Source organism: Cryptomeria japonica, chromosome 2 (assembly GCF_030272615.1).
Source record: "Cryptomeria japonica chromosome 2, Sugi_1.0, whole genome shotgun sequence".
NCBI lineage: Eukaryota > Viridiplantae > Streptophyta > Pinopsida > Cupressales > Cupressaceae > Cryptomeria > Cryptomeria japonica.
The window spans coordinates 24,441,399-24,455,000 of NC_081406.1; positions in this window are offsets into that span (position 1 = coordinate 24,441,399).

The window sequence follows — 13,602 nt, forward strand, 5'->3', positions numbered from 1 at the left end:
ATCACCCTCTTTGATAAACTAATCACTCAAAACATAGTTTCTCATCAGGATCTATAATCCTCTATCAAGAAACTACAACGTTTGGTCAGGACAAACTTGTCCCACATCATAGGATATATCATTCCTATTGGATTTGGTTTTATCAAAATCATCATCATTGCACTCCAGAAACCGAAGATCGAAAAACTTGCAAAATTTCAAACACTTGAATTATCTTTTCGTGTCATATCACTCTATCATATCTACATTGACAGTTGGTCACTTATCAAAACATCTTCTAGACAATTGAATCCTTGCACAATATTAAACACATGTGTATGCCTGTCTTAACTAGAGTGCAGAGACTGAAGATCTCAGAAACAAAAACATAAACATTTGAAATAGCTAAAGATCATAGAAACATGGCATACCAAAGAAAAATACAAGAAGAAGACATAACAAGAAAACATATCAAAGAAATCAAACAAGTCCAAAGTCAAAAGACAACTATGTCAAAACCTCACAAGGATTCAAATACATCTCCAAAGAAAGGTGGCTCTTTTATGCAACTCTTAAAGAGATCCCTAAGGGATTTTGCTGAGAAAGATCAAAATCGCACACCTATGTCTAGCAATGGCTCATCCCCCCATAAACATATTGACTCTCTAAAGGCATCTATTCCTACACCTCTTGAAAACTTGCAAGAACATTCGATAGCATCCTCACAAAACAATATACCCAAGGATGAAGTTCCCCAAGGGATATCCATAATTGTCATCAAACCCATTTCAGAGGATCATATTCAAAGCCCATCTCCTTCATATCCAAGCATTGACTCCTTGCAAAATCCCCATAATTCTCCCTTGCAAATTGAAGTCCTCATTCATAGAACACTCGTTAAACATGTCCTAATAGATGGGGGAGTTGGCTTAAACATTTTCTCTTTGAGTATTGTTTGTGCTCTAGGTTATTCTAAAGATGTAGTTGATACCCAGAAAAAGATCACATTCAAAGCATATGATCAAGAAGAGAATTCCTCTAAAGGAATTGTGATGTTACCCATCAGAGTGGGACCTTTGTAAAAAGACACAGCATGCCAAGTTCTAGACTTGGATTTACCATACAACATACTCTTGGGAAGACCATGGATACACGACATACAAGCTATTCCATCAACATAACATCAGTGCTTGAAGTTTCTTTACAAAGGGTAGGAAATCACGATCTCAGTAGACTCAAATTCATTACAGTTTTGTAGTAATCTAAAACCAGCCCCAAAGGTTATTGTTCCACATAATAGAGACGTATCATCTTCAAGCACACAATCCAAGGAAAAATCATTTGCCTCAATTTTGTCAAGTATGAAAAAACAAATGTAGATAAGAGATCGAGGGAATGAAGAATATTCACTATCATGGAAAAATAAACAAGAGCAACTTGAAATTGAAAGGGAAGAAGCAGCTGTAGGTTTTGATGTAGTTCATGCATACGCGGGGCAAACATTAGGAACCAACCCACTTGAATCAGGATCACATTCGGTTGACTTGGACTTAATCGAGGACGATCAAGAGCTACTTGCGAGAGGTCATTCTGATGAGAGAATCATTTTAGACATTGAAATGCATATTGAAAGCTTTGACATCTCTATCATGACCTCTAATATCTTTGAAACAATTCAACCTGAAGATCCTTTACCCTTAATCCATCCTGAATTTACGGACTAGGAAAATGAAAGACATATTGTCATTGATACCTTTCCGAATGACCATGCCATATCCTTATATCTTAATACAATCAAACCCACAACAACTCCCACCAGATATTTTGCTAACATATCTTCAAGTCAAGTGAGTGCCAGATCTCCTAGTCACAAAAGTGAAACTAAAGAAAACAATACAAGTCTAATGCTGAAAACCATTTATTGGCAACATTAGACCAAGAAAAAGTAAAAGAAAGGACACATCTAATGGTGAAAACCTCCTAGAGGTACCGGAAGATGGGAGATTTAATACCTTACCTGAATTTTACCAAGAGAGGTCATCTATCTTGATAGAACCCACAAAGGAAGTTAGCATTGGCACAATTGATCTATATCCAACAACTTCTCTATCAGAACTAGAAAGGCAAAAATATTTGGAACTCTTCAAAAGGAGGAAAATCAAAAGATGGTCATATGCAGACATGCCAGGGTTAGATCCAAATATTATAATACATCACCCTAATATCAGTCCAAGAGAAGGAATTCTATTCATCACACCACAAGGTCATACAATTCCAAAAGCGTACAGATTAAGCTTTCCATGCACCAACAACACAGAAAAATATGAAGCTTTGGTTACAAGTATCAAAATGGCTATAGAATGGAACATTATGCAACTTCAAGTCTTTGGAGACTCTCAACTCACCATCAATCAAATCAATGATGATTATCAAACAAAAGATGAAAAGCTAATGCCTTATAAGAAAATAGTTGATGATGTCAAGAAATACTTTGTCGAAATAACTTTTCAACAAATTTTGAGGAATGAAAACAAAGCAGAAGACGCCATGGCAACACTTTCTTCTCTACTTCAAATACAGGAAAATAAACAATGTTACAAATTCTTGGTGGAAGAGTTGTTTTACCCTGCACATAATTGTCCTAATTGCCAAACTATCTGTCACCTTGTTAGGCATGATTCCTCCTGCTATGGCCAAACTTACACATACCTGAAAGATAATATCCTCCCTGTTGACTTGTCAAAGAACCAAAAGAGAAACTTTATTCGCCAATCTTCCCATTATACTCTTGTCATAGATACCCTTTACAAATGAGGTCTGGACAATACTCGTTTAAGATGTCTCGAGCAAGAAGAATCTGAGAAGGCCTTAAATGAAGTCCATAATGGTATTTGTGGCACTCATTCAAGTGGTCTTACCCTTTCAAAAAAACTCATATGCTTGGGCTATTATTGGCTAACTATGGAACAAGATTCTTTTGAGATAGCTAAAACATGCAAACAATGTCAAATCCATGGAAATTTAATTCATGCACCAACACAAGAACTTCATGCTTTGGCAACATCTTGGCATTTCTGCCAATGGGGTCTTGATCTAGTAGGAAAGATAAATCCTCCTTCATCCAATGGTCACAAATTCATCCTTTTAGCTACAAAGTATTTTACAAAATGGATTGAGGCAGTACCTCTCATCAATATCACTAGAAAACAAATTGCTGCATTTATCTTGAACTACATCATATGTTGCTATGGAATACCCATGACCATTATCACTAATAATGGGCAACCGTTCAAGAATTAGGATGTACAAGAGATATGTGAAAAATTCAAGATCCAACACAGATTTTCCACACCTTACTATCCACAAAGGAATGGACAAGCCAAAGCATCAAATAAAAATATTCTGAAAATCCTCAAAAAGATAGTGAATGATGCTGGCAGAGATTGGCATATTCAATTGAACCCTTCTCTATGGGCCTACCGTACCAGTATCCGCACACCAATAGGTGCCACACCTTTCTCTCTTGTCTATGGTTCAGAAGTAGAGATGCCTTCTCTACGAGTATCATTAAAAGCCCTTATCCCCAATGAAGAACAACAAGTATCTAGATTGCAAGAACTAGAATTGATCAATGAACGAAGACAAAATATCTTTGATCATTTGAAGGTATATCAACAAAGAATGTGCTGAATTTATAATCACAAGGTCAAACTAAGAGCATTTCAAGTTGGAGAACTAGTACTAAAGGAAAATCCATGCAACCAGGCAGATCGAGAAAAGAAAAGAAAGTTTGAACCAAATTGGTTGGGTCTGTTTGTGGTCACAATATTCTTTGGATCAGGAGCATATCAACTATCAACACAGGATGAAGATCAGCATGACAAACCCATCAATAGCATGCATCTGAAGAAGTTTTATGTCTAAAAAAGCTAGGAAAAATCCAAAAACGGTGAAAAAGAAGAAAAATCCCAAAACAGTGAAAAAGTAGAAAAATCCAAAAATAGTGGAAAAGAAGAACAATCTAAAAAAAAGTGGAAAAGTAGAAAATACAAAAATAGCAAAAATAGTGAAAAATAAACAAAAAAAAATCAAATATGAGAAAAAGTGCAATAAAAACAAATGGTGAAAACCTGGCAAACAGGCTCTATCAATCAACTAGCTCTTCCATCCATTAGTTCATGCATCCTTCCACTTGCATTCATTTTCCATCAATGCTATACATATCCACAAATAAGCCTTTGTACATACGCAGGAATCACAACTGATTTCTCACCATGGTTTGGATCATTGGTTATATCATAATGAGTTTGTTTCTAGGCTTGGGGCAAAATCCTACACCTAGCTGGGGGCAAAATTTTCGATCATTTTGAGCTTAATCAAACAGGTAGAACAATAGTTAGGAAGCTCTTGTCAAACAAAAACTAAGACACATCCAATGTTGAACACAAGATCAAATTGTCATCCATCAACCTATCACATGTGAGTCTCAGCATAACACACACTTTTCAATAGATGTTATCTTTTGGATAATGCTTTTAACACTTTGGTTCAACTTTTATATCTTGATTTTCGCTATCATGGTTTCTGAGTGACTCCAGGATGTCTTTGACTAGAGGAACAAGGAAGGAACATGAAATTTTTCATGTCTGTTCTCTGTAAATTAATCATTAATATGTGCAAATTTGTCTCAGGACATGATCATCAGAGTATCATTGAAGACATTTCTGATTTGCGTATAGAAATGGTTAATATTGCCTATTTTATGGAAGCAACACTCAGGTCATCATGGTTCAATTATACCTCAATGCTTGTGCTAACTTGCAATATCAGAATCCAGGAAAGTAGTGCTCAAGTCATCATGGTTTAATTATACCATCGATGTTTGCACTCACTTCCCACATTTTAAAAATCTCAATGATGACAAACTGCAATAACCCAGTGACTGGTTCGATCGTAGCTTTGCATTTCATTTTCATTTAGCTTGCATGTCATTCTTGCATAGGATCCCATAAGCTCATCTTATCCAAGGCCAAATCTATCACAAGAATCATCAATATATCATCATAAGTGTATACACAATCAGACCGATGACTCATCTCTCTCCCGATATTGTTGACCCAACGTGAATCTTATGATACTCCCTCAAATATGCCAACATCAACATATCTGAATCTTCCTGCAACCTGATATCAACAAAATTTCAGATCTTTATCCAATCAACCTTATCAATTCTATCAATCAATCGCATCTGATCTATTCTATCATGTCTTATACTTGATGTATCTTTCCTTGAATCAAACATTTTGATCAAGTCTTATATAGGATATATTGTTCTTGAAACCAGACAATTTGATCATCTTTGTCTTATACAGGAGGTGTCAATCCTGAAACCAGACTGGATGTCGATCTTCTCAATTTAATCAATCATATCCAATAAATCAATCTCTATCAATCATCACATCAAGAACTGCACCATCATGATCAAATAACTCACACTTTCATCAATCAACATTGCGGAAATCAAATCATTTCTAATTGAGAAATCAATTTCGCAACGATCCAAACACTCCAAAGGTCAATTATCTTAATTGATCTCCCGAGGGGGCATCATCGTACCGCAATTTATCAATCAATGTTTGGGTCATCCTAGCGAACCAATATCATCATCAAAATGAGATTATTCTTTGAATCAACACATCATCACACCTCGCTTCAAAGAGGGGCAAAATGTATACACCTAAAAATGGTCTGAAGATAATTAATTAAATAAGCAACTATTTAATTAATCCCACTTCCCAATTTAATTAAATTCATTAGCAATTTGATAAAATCCCTTTCATCTACTTATTAATAAATGTAAGGATTTATTTAATAGGTTCATTTCAATACTCTCCTTTGATTAATTAATCCTCCCCCCATTTAATGCATTTCTTCTAATCCCCTAATTAATTAAAACAAATCAATTTATGAGCTGTTGAAAATTAATTAGCCTTTTTTTATTATTTGAATTTTTAAATTCAAATGACCCACATGTCTCCTAGCTTACAACCACCTAACCTAACCACCCTCTAACCTAACCCACTCCACCTAACCCTTGGTTTAACTAACCCTATCCTATCTTGCACATCCTAACCTCCTTATCCTAACCTCCTATGGTATGGATATTCTCCCCTTGAGACACATGGAACTTATGCCACATGTCTCCTCCCTTGGACACTTGCCCTCTTGTGAGCAAGGCTCCTTGACACTTGTCACCACAGAGATGAAAAGTGTCCCTCCCTCCAACCTCTTCTCCAACCTCCTCCAATTTCACCCTTGATATCTTCAGACTTAATCTTGACCGTTGATTCCTACCACCTCACCCCTAGCCTTGGAAATCCTATAAATATCCCCCATTTTGGAGAACAAAGGATCCCATCTCATATCATTTTAGGCATTGTTACTATAGGCATATCCCTTCTAGCATATCATTTAAGCATTGTTATTATAGGAAATTGTGTCTTAGATCTAGTTTAATTTGATCATTTTCTAGCATAATTGTTGAATCATGTAGCTTAATCAGTCTCTTTTCTAGCTTAATTGCATCATCATCTTAGCTTAATTAGACTCTTGGATCAATCTAGCATAATCAATCTCATCTAGCTTGCATATCATTATCATTTTAAATCCTTCATCTAGGTGTACTCAAGTCACTGGGATTGCTCATCTAGCTCTGAGAGAAAATTCATACTCACATCTCTTAGGAGGTGATAGGTCGCTTTGTCATGGTTTATCTTTCATTTGATTTCAATTTGCTAACCATGCTTGTAAATTTGTAATGACCTATTGAGTGTTTGTGTTGTAGCTGCAGGTGCCCTACTTCACAACCACGACAAAAAGTATTTTGACACAGCAAGATATTAGAATGAATAGCAAAGCTACATGGGTATCAAAAATATAGGAGCTCAATCTGGATATTAAACCAACTAAACTGGTAAGGGGACATGGCTTATGTAAATTGATTGTAGAGAGTAAGAATGAAGTGCATGAAGAGTTACCTATGGTTCTGTTTGTGGGTCTTCAAGATTCTTGGTTTGCAAATGTTGCATTTTACTTAACCTATGGAGAATGTCCTAAGCATTTATCACTTAAGGAGAAATGCAATTTGAGATTGAAAGTTGCTAAGTATTCCATGTTTGGTGATGTTTTGTACAAGAAGGGATTGGACGACACTTTCTTATGTTGTGTGGATAAGGAACATCAGGAGGCTCTCCTAAAAACATTTCACAATGAAGCTTGCGGTAGACATTTTTCTTCGATGGTGACTGCTTATTAAATTTTGAGAAACTGTTACTATTGGTTAGGCATGTTCAAATATGCTTACACCTGGGTAGCAAATTGTGAAAAATGTAAGTTGTTCACAGGAAAGCCACAACTTGCAGCATTACCACTTAAACTTGTTATTATTGATGAACCATTTAAGTAGTGGGGGTTGGATTTCATAGGTCCATTGTCACCTATTTCAAGTGCTGGACATACACATATACTTACTACAATACATTATTTTACCAAATGGGTGGAAGTTGTTCCCATACGAAAGACTACATCTAAAGTGGTTTGTGATTTCTTAAAAGAAAACATTTTGGTTCACTTTGGTGTTCCTCAGAAGATAGTGACTGATAATGCTATGAATGTCTCCTCTACAGAAATCTCTATGTTTTGTTATGATCATTGAATTTCTCTTGCACACTCAATAGATTACTATCCGCAAGGCAATGGTCAAGTGGAGTCCAGCAATAAGAATTTGATAAACATTATGAAAAAGCTCATACGTGAGAATTCAAAGGACTGGCACGAGAAGTTGTATGAGGCTCTCTAGGCAGATAAGATGTCTCCTAAAAGGGAAATAGGGATGTCTCCTTTTGAATTGGTGTATGGTGTGGGGGTACAATTATCTTTGCCTCTAGAATTGGCAGCTTCAAAATTACAAACAGTTGTTGAGGATACATATTTTCAAGATTCCTTGGAGAAAAGAATCATGCATTTGATGAAGATATAAGAGGAAAGGGATAAACTCATTGATTGGATCACTAAACATCAGCTACACATCAAGAAATTTTTTGACAAAAGAGCCAGACCCAGAAAATTTATGCAGGGAGATCAGGTCTTACTCTGGGATAGAAGAAGAGAACCTAAAGGGGCACATGGTAAATTTGAATCATTGTGGAAAGGTTTGTTTTTTATTCATGAGGCTAAAGGGCCTAATTCTTTCAAGCTTGCCTACATTGATGGTATCGTTCTTCCCATGTCTTATAATAGACATGATCTTAAGCTTTATAAGTTGTAAGAAGGAGTCCCCTACATGTTTTGTAGGTTAGTTTTGTTTTCTTTTCGGTTGTGTCAGTTTTGGTGTGTTCGTTTTGTTGGTCTCGGTCCTATTTTCTGTCTTTTGTGCAAAACTAGAGAATCAAAATTCCTCCCTAGTCCTTTAAAGTCCTAGTCCCCAATCAGAGCCGATGTTACCCTCCTCATTTTCCTGAGGAATTTTTGTTCTCACATTATTTAAAATAAGGAGTGTTTATTAAGTCTGGGCTTGTGTAATTCTCGGTTTTTATCTTGTTAAAATTTTTTCTGAACCTCTCAGTTGAACCTCATCTAAGTTCAAGGTTCAAGTTCAAGTAGAGTATGTTGTGTCACAAATTTGTTCTTAAAGAGTTAAAGGCCTTTGTGACTATTGTCATTGAACTTGAACTATTGAACCTTTTCAAAAATTTCAAGGTTCAAGTTCAAAGTTGAGAAAGGCGAGTCTTGTTTGAGTCATGTCCTTGTAACACGGAAGTCGCGACATTTTGGTGTCTTTGTCTTGGTTTTTCCTTGTTCTATTCTTTTGAACTTGAACTTTTGAACTACATCTCGAAGGGTTCAAAGTTCAAAGTTCATTTGGACATAAAAGTGGCGAAGCATCAACATGGAGGGAATATTTTGGATTTAAAAGGTGAACCTCAAGGGAATGAGTTGCGATGAAGATCTGTACTTGAGAATAATTATTTCAGGGAAGGATATGGATCTTCTTCTCATCCCTGTGATTTCTTAAATTGGAATCTTTGTTTGGTAGTTCAGTTGGTTCAGTTTGTCTCCCTTGTGCTTTTTTTGTCGATAAATTCAAAATGAGACCTAAATTGCCCAAGATAGGCCAAAAGTCTTGGTTAGTTTGTACCTTGCCTGAGTTAGGGCATACTTTTCTGCCATCAATAGACCTAGATGAATTTCATGAAAGGGCATGGAATCCCACAGGTTCTCCCTTAATGCAGAAGATTCTAGATATTGGGTTAGTGGAAGTGACAACTTTCCCTCCAGCGGTGTCAAGTCCTGAGTTGGTTCTAGAATGCATGAATAGATATGACCCCGCTGAGAGATGTATAAGAGGTGCAAATGGTGAGGTTCTTCTTAGGGTTATTCAGGAGGTTATTTTTGTCGTTATGAAAATACCTAAGAAGGAGAAATATGAGGATTGGATGGTGTGTAAGTCACAGGGGCTTTTCTCAGAAAAGAAATCATTCTATAGGAATGTCATTGCTAGAAACAGGTTGTTAAAGTTTCAAAGAGGAGGTTCCCGACTGCCAAGCACATTGACCCGAGAACATCTAATCAAAGAAGTCAGGGATATAGTCATTCTGTTACATAGAGTAAGGGGAATCAAATTTCCTTTTATTGGGAAGACTAGATGTACTTCTTCATACAGGTCATTTTTGGTGACAAAAGATATATTGAATGGGCAGAATTGATTGTAGACAGGGTGCATGAAGGTTTGATTTGTTTCAGTAACAAAAAATTCTATATGTCATCATATCTTTTGTATTGCTTGGAATGTATTAGGTCATGGCCTGGTTTGTATCATGAAGTGTGGGTGGATAATATGAAAATATTTGAATATCACCCACATCTATAAAAACAAAGGTCCTGTGAAAATTATCATAAATTGCATGACATATTCCTAGGCAGAATGGTGTACAAGCTAAAGGGAAACATTCATAAAAGGTTGTCGGATGAAGCTATGCAATATATTGGTACATATGGGAGCTTCTTCATACAGTTTCCCAAGTTTACTTACCTAAGGGTAGGGGGTTTTGAAGAGAACCTACAAGCTACCTAGATATGCATTTGACAAACAAATTTTAATGGAGATATGCAGGCAGCTGGCCTATATTAATACAAAGTATAGAACTAGACATCAATTAGGTGTCTCATTTCCAATTGAATTAATGTATTTCATATGTAATAATGTCTCTGATGCCTTGAATTTGGAACTAGAATTTAAGAAATTCAATTTTCAATTATACGGTCCATGAGAAAAATTTTGTGCTAAAGGATTCACTGCCACCCATCTAACATTGAGAAAGGATTTTATCCATGTGCCAAATATAGAGGATTTTGAGCTGATTGTTGTGATGAGTTTGACGTTAGAAAGATGACACATCAAAGGTTCACCCTACAATAGGTCATGGCCTTTGAGTTGAAAATGAATATTGCCAATGTTAAAGATGATGAGAGTGAATTGATGGATCCTCAGTTTGTGGATGATAGGCAGAAGGGAGTCATTCTAGAGGTGGACTGGGAAAAAGATGAGGAGGACCAGATTCAAACAAGGACATTCCCAGTTATCAGAAGAACAAAGAGATGGCTAAGAGAGGGAAGAATGTTAAAGGGTTCCAAGAGAGGTTCAACCTCATCCTCTAAAGTTCCATTGGATAACTCCCGTGTTACATCTTGTGCTGCAGGATCATCTAGGACACAAACTAAAGTTAATTAGAGTACTAGGCCGGTGGAAATAAAAAAGGAACTAGTTCCTACCAGGATCACCAGGGCTAAAAATAGAAGTGGAATTAAGGAATCTCTTGTGTATTCAGTGATAGTTGATTTGGAAGCCTCTCCTGATATAGACGATCCTTCAACTCATCCAGACTTAGAGGTGCTAAATGTTGATGATGCAAACGACGCTCAACAAATGGATAATCTGGCAAACACTCCTACCATATTGGTAGTAAGGAATGAAAAAGAAACTGAAGTTGGATCTGATGAAACTTTTATGCGCACTAGACCCCTATGGTTAGAAAATACACTGAATAGAAAGAAAAGGAATGTAGTTCTAGTTTCGGTCCCGCTGGAGGACATGGTGAGCAAGTGCTTAGGAAAAACTCCCAAAGTGAAGAAGCTGAAAACTATTTCAAAGATTGATTTTGATGCCGACATTGGGAATTGGACTATAGAGATAGCACACCCATTGACAAATGAGAAAATAGAGGACCTTGTAGCCTGAGATTTTACTATTGAAAAGGTGAATATTGGTATTGCATGTCAGGCCACGGATGTTCTTCATCTTGAAGCTCAATGAAAAAGATCATAACCAGGACCTGGAAGGATGAAAAAGACAAAAAGGAACTAAAAGAAGCCTTAAGACAAATGGCAGAATACATTGACGCAATCCATGGACCAGATCCCCAACCACTATCTGCACAACCAACACTCTTTGATCCTAAATCCCCTAGCAATCAGAAATTGCTTGCAAAAGTTCAAAGGAATAAAATGGTGCATGGGGTGTTCCTTGAATGGTTGGATACGATCAAGAAAGAGGGAAAATAATACTTTGGGCATTTTAGCAAGGTGTATGATGATGCTGCTAAAGTCATCTGAGAGTTGGGAAAGGAAAACATAGCCTAGAAGAACAAAAAAGCCAAATGGGCCCGAACACTAGCCCACATGGAAGAAGTTAAAAGGTATGGCGTAATGAAGTTCCTTGCAGAAAATCATTTATAGGGATTTGATGACAATTCTTTGTACATCTGCAAAAAGAACATTGAATGGAGAAATTCGGTAATAAAACATAGCTATGAAGAATTTGTTAAACTTTGGCGAGAATTATCTGAATTGGTGTAAAACATGCGTAATGATTTGAAATTCATAGGGGTGAAATATATGAAGGAGGATGGACAAATTGTTGACACTGCTGACGTCATAAGAAAATATTTTGAAGTACAAATTGATATGGTTAGGAGTGCAAAGGTGGTCACCAAGAAATATTTCTCCACCATTGCCAAAATTGAATCCTTACTATTTTATACATAGATCATTTGAACAATCATGTGGCTAAAATAAAATAGGTGTGTCGTGATAAGGAGGTTTGGAAACAATGAATTTTACATGTAGGCATTCCGAATGAACCTGTCATCCAACAATTCATGAAGGCATTCATGAAGTGGAAGAAAGATCAATCTGGTCGCCCATTTCCATGAATTGGATAACCGTTCCCGTGTTTTCTTTACTTTCTGTTGTGTTTAGACAAGAAACAGTTTTATAAGTTAGTTTTTAAAACAAATTATTTAACTTACCCTCGGGCATAGTGGTGTAACTCTATGGTGTAGTGTCCACCCTTGACTTGACTTGTTTTGATTAGAGTTGACTTTTATTCCATGCATGATAGACTTATCTTGACTATCTATGATGATTTAGATGATGATTATTCATGTCATTTGATGGATACTATATGCTTGCTATGTGATAGATTATCAAAAGATTATATTGATCATGGATTTGATGTTGATTATGATTACACTAATGCTATTTTATGATTACATTTGATGAGATGCTTATGATATGTGTTTGACTATTGTTCGACTGTCTTTGTGGAGAATCAATGTCAAATCACTCATTGCGAGCGGGATGTGTCGCTGCATAATTCTACCACTTGTTTGTTATATATATATATATATATATATATATATATATATATATATATATATATATATATATATATATATATATATATATATATACATACATATATATGTATATGTATATATATACATGTATATATATATATATCATTGTTGGTGGTTGTAGGACTTGCAGGTACTGGACTTTTATTCTTCCTGGAATTCCCATGTGTGAGCCCCCTTGGCTTCACAGGTGTGAGTGTATCCTTATCCCAATGGTCATATGTGGTTTTAGAGTTGATATAGGTTCCCTTCAGATACTCTAGGTTTAAGCTGTCACTAGGCACAATTGGTCATGTCAGTTGTTAGCTTGGCTCTTTTAGTTTTGGGAGTATGTTAGTATTGATTGACTCTTTTGGTATGAGGATTATTTATGGTGTGGTTGATTTTATTGCCACGTGGTTATTTATGTGGCGTTGGATTATTTGTCTATTTGTTGAGAGATTTGATAGTTAGTATTATTTATTTTTAATTATTTGATTTAAGCTATTTGAGCTTTTGATTATTTGATTTATGATTTTTAGAATTATAGTATTTATTTAATTAATAATTTTGTAAAGATTATTTAATTAATTATTGATTATTTCTTATAGTCTAAATATTAATTAATATTTAATATTGGAAGTAATAAATTATTTAATGGTTGATTTATTTAATTATGTTTTCTATTGGTGAAGTATTTAATAAAAAATATCTATAGTTCATAATGTATTAAATAATAATTCCTATAGGGCTATAGTTTAAATACTAATATTTATTTGGTGGTATGGTAATTATACCTAGGGATATTAAAATATATTTATCCCACCTACTTATAATATATGTTAGTATTTCCTACCTACCCTATTCTCCTATTGGAGGATTTTATTTTGGG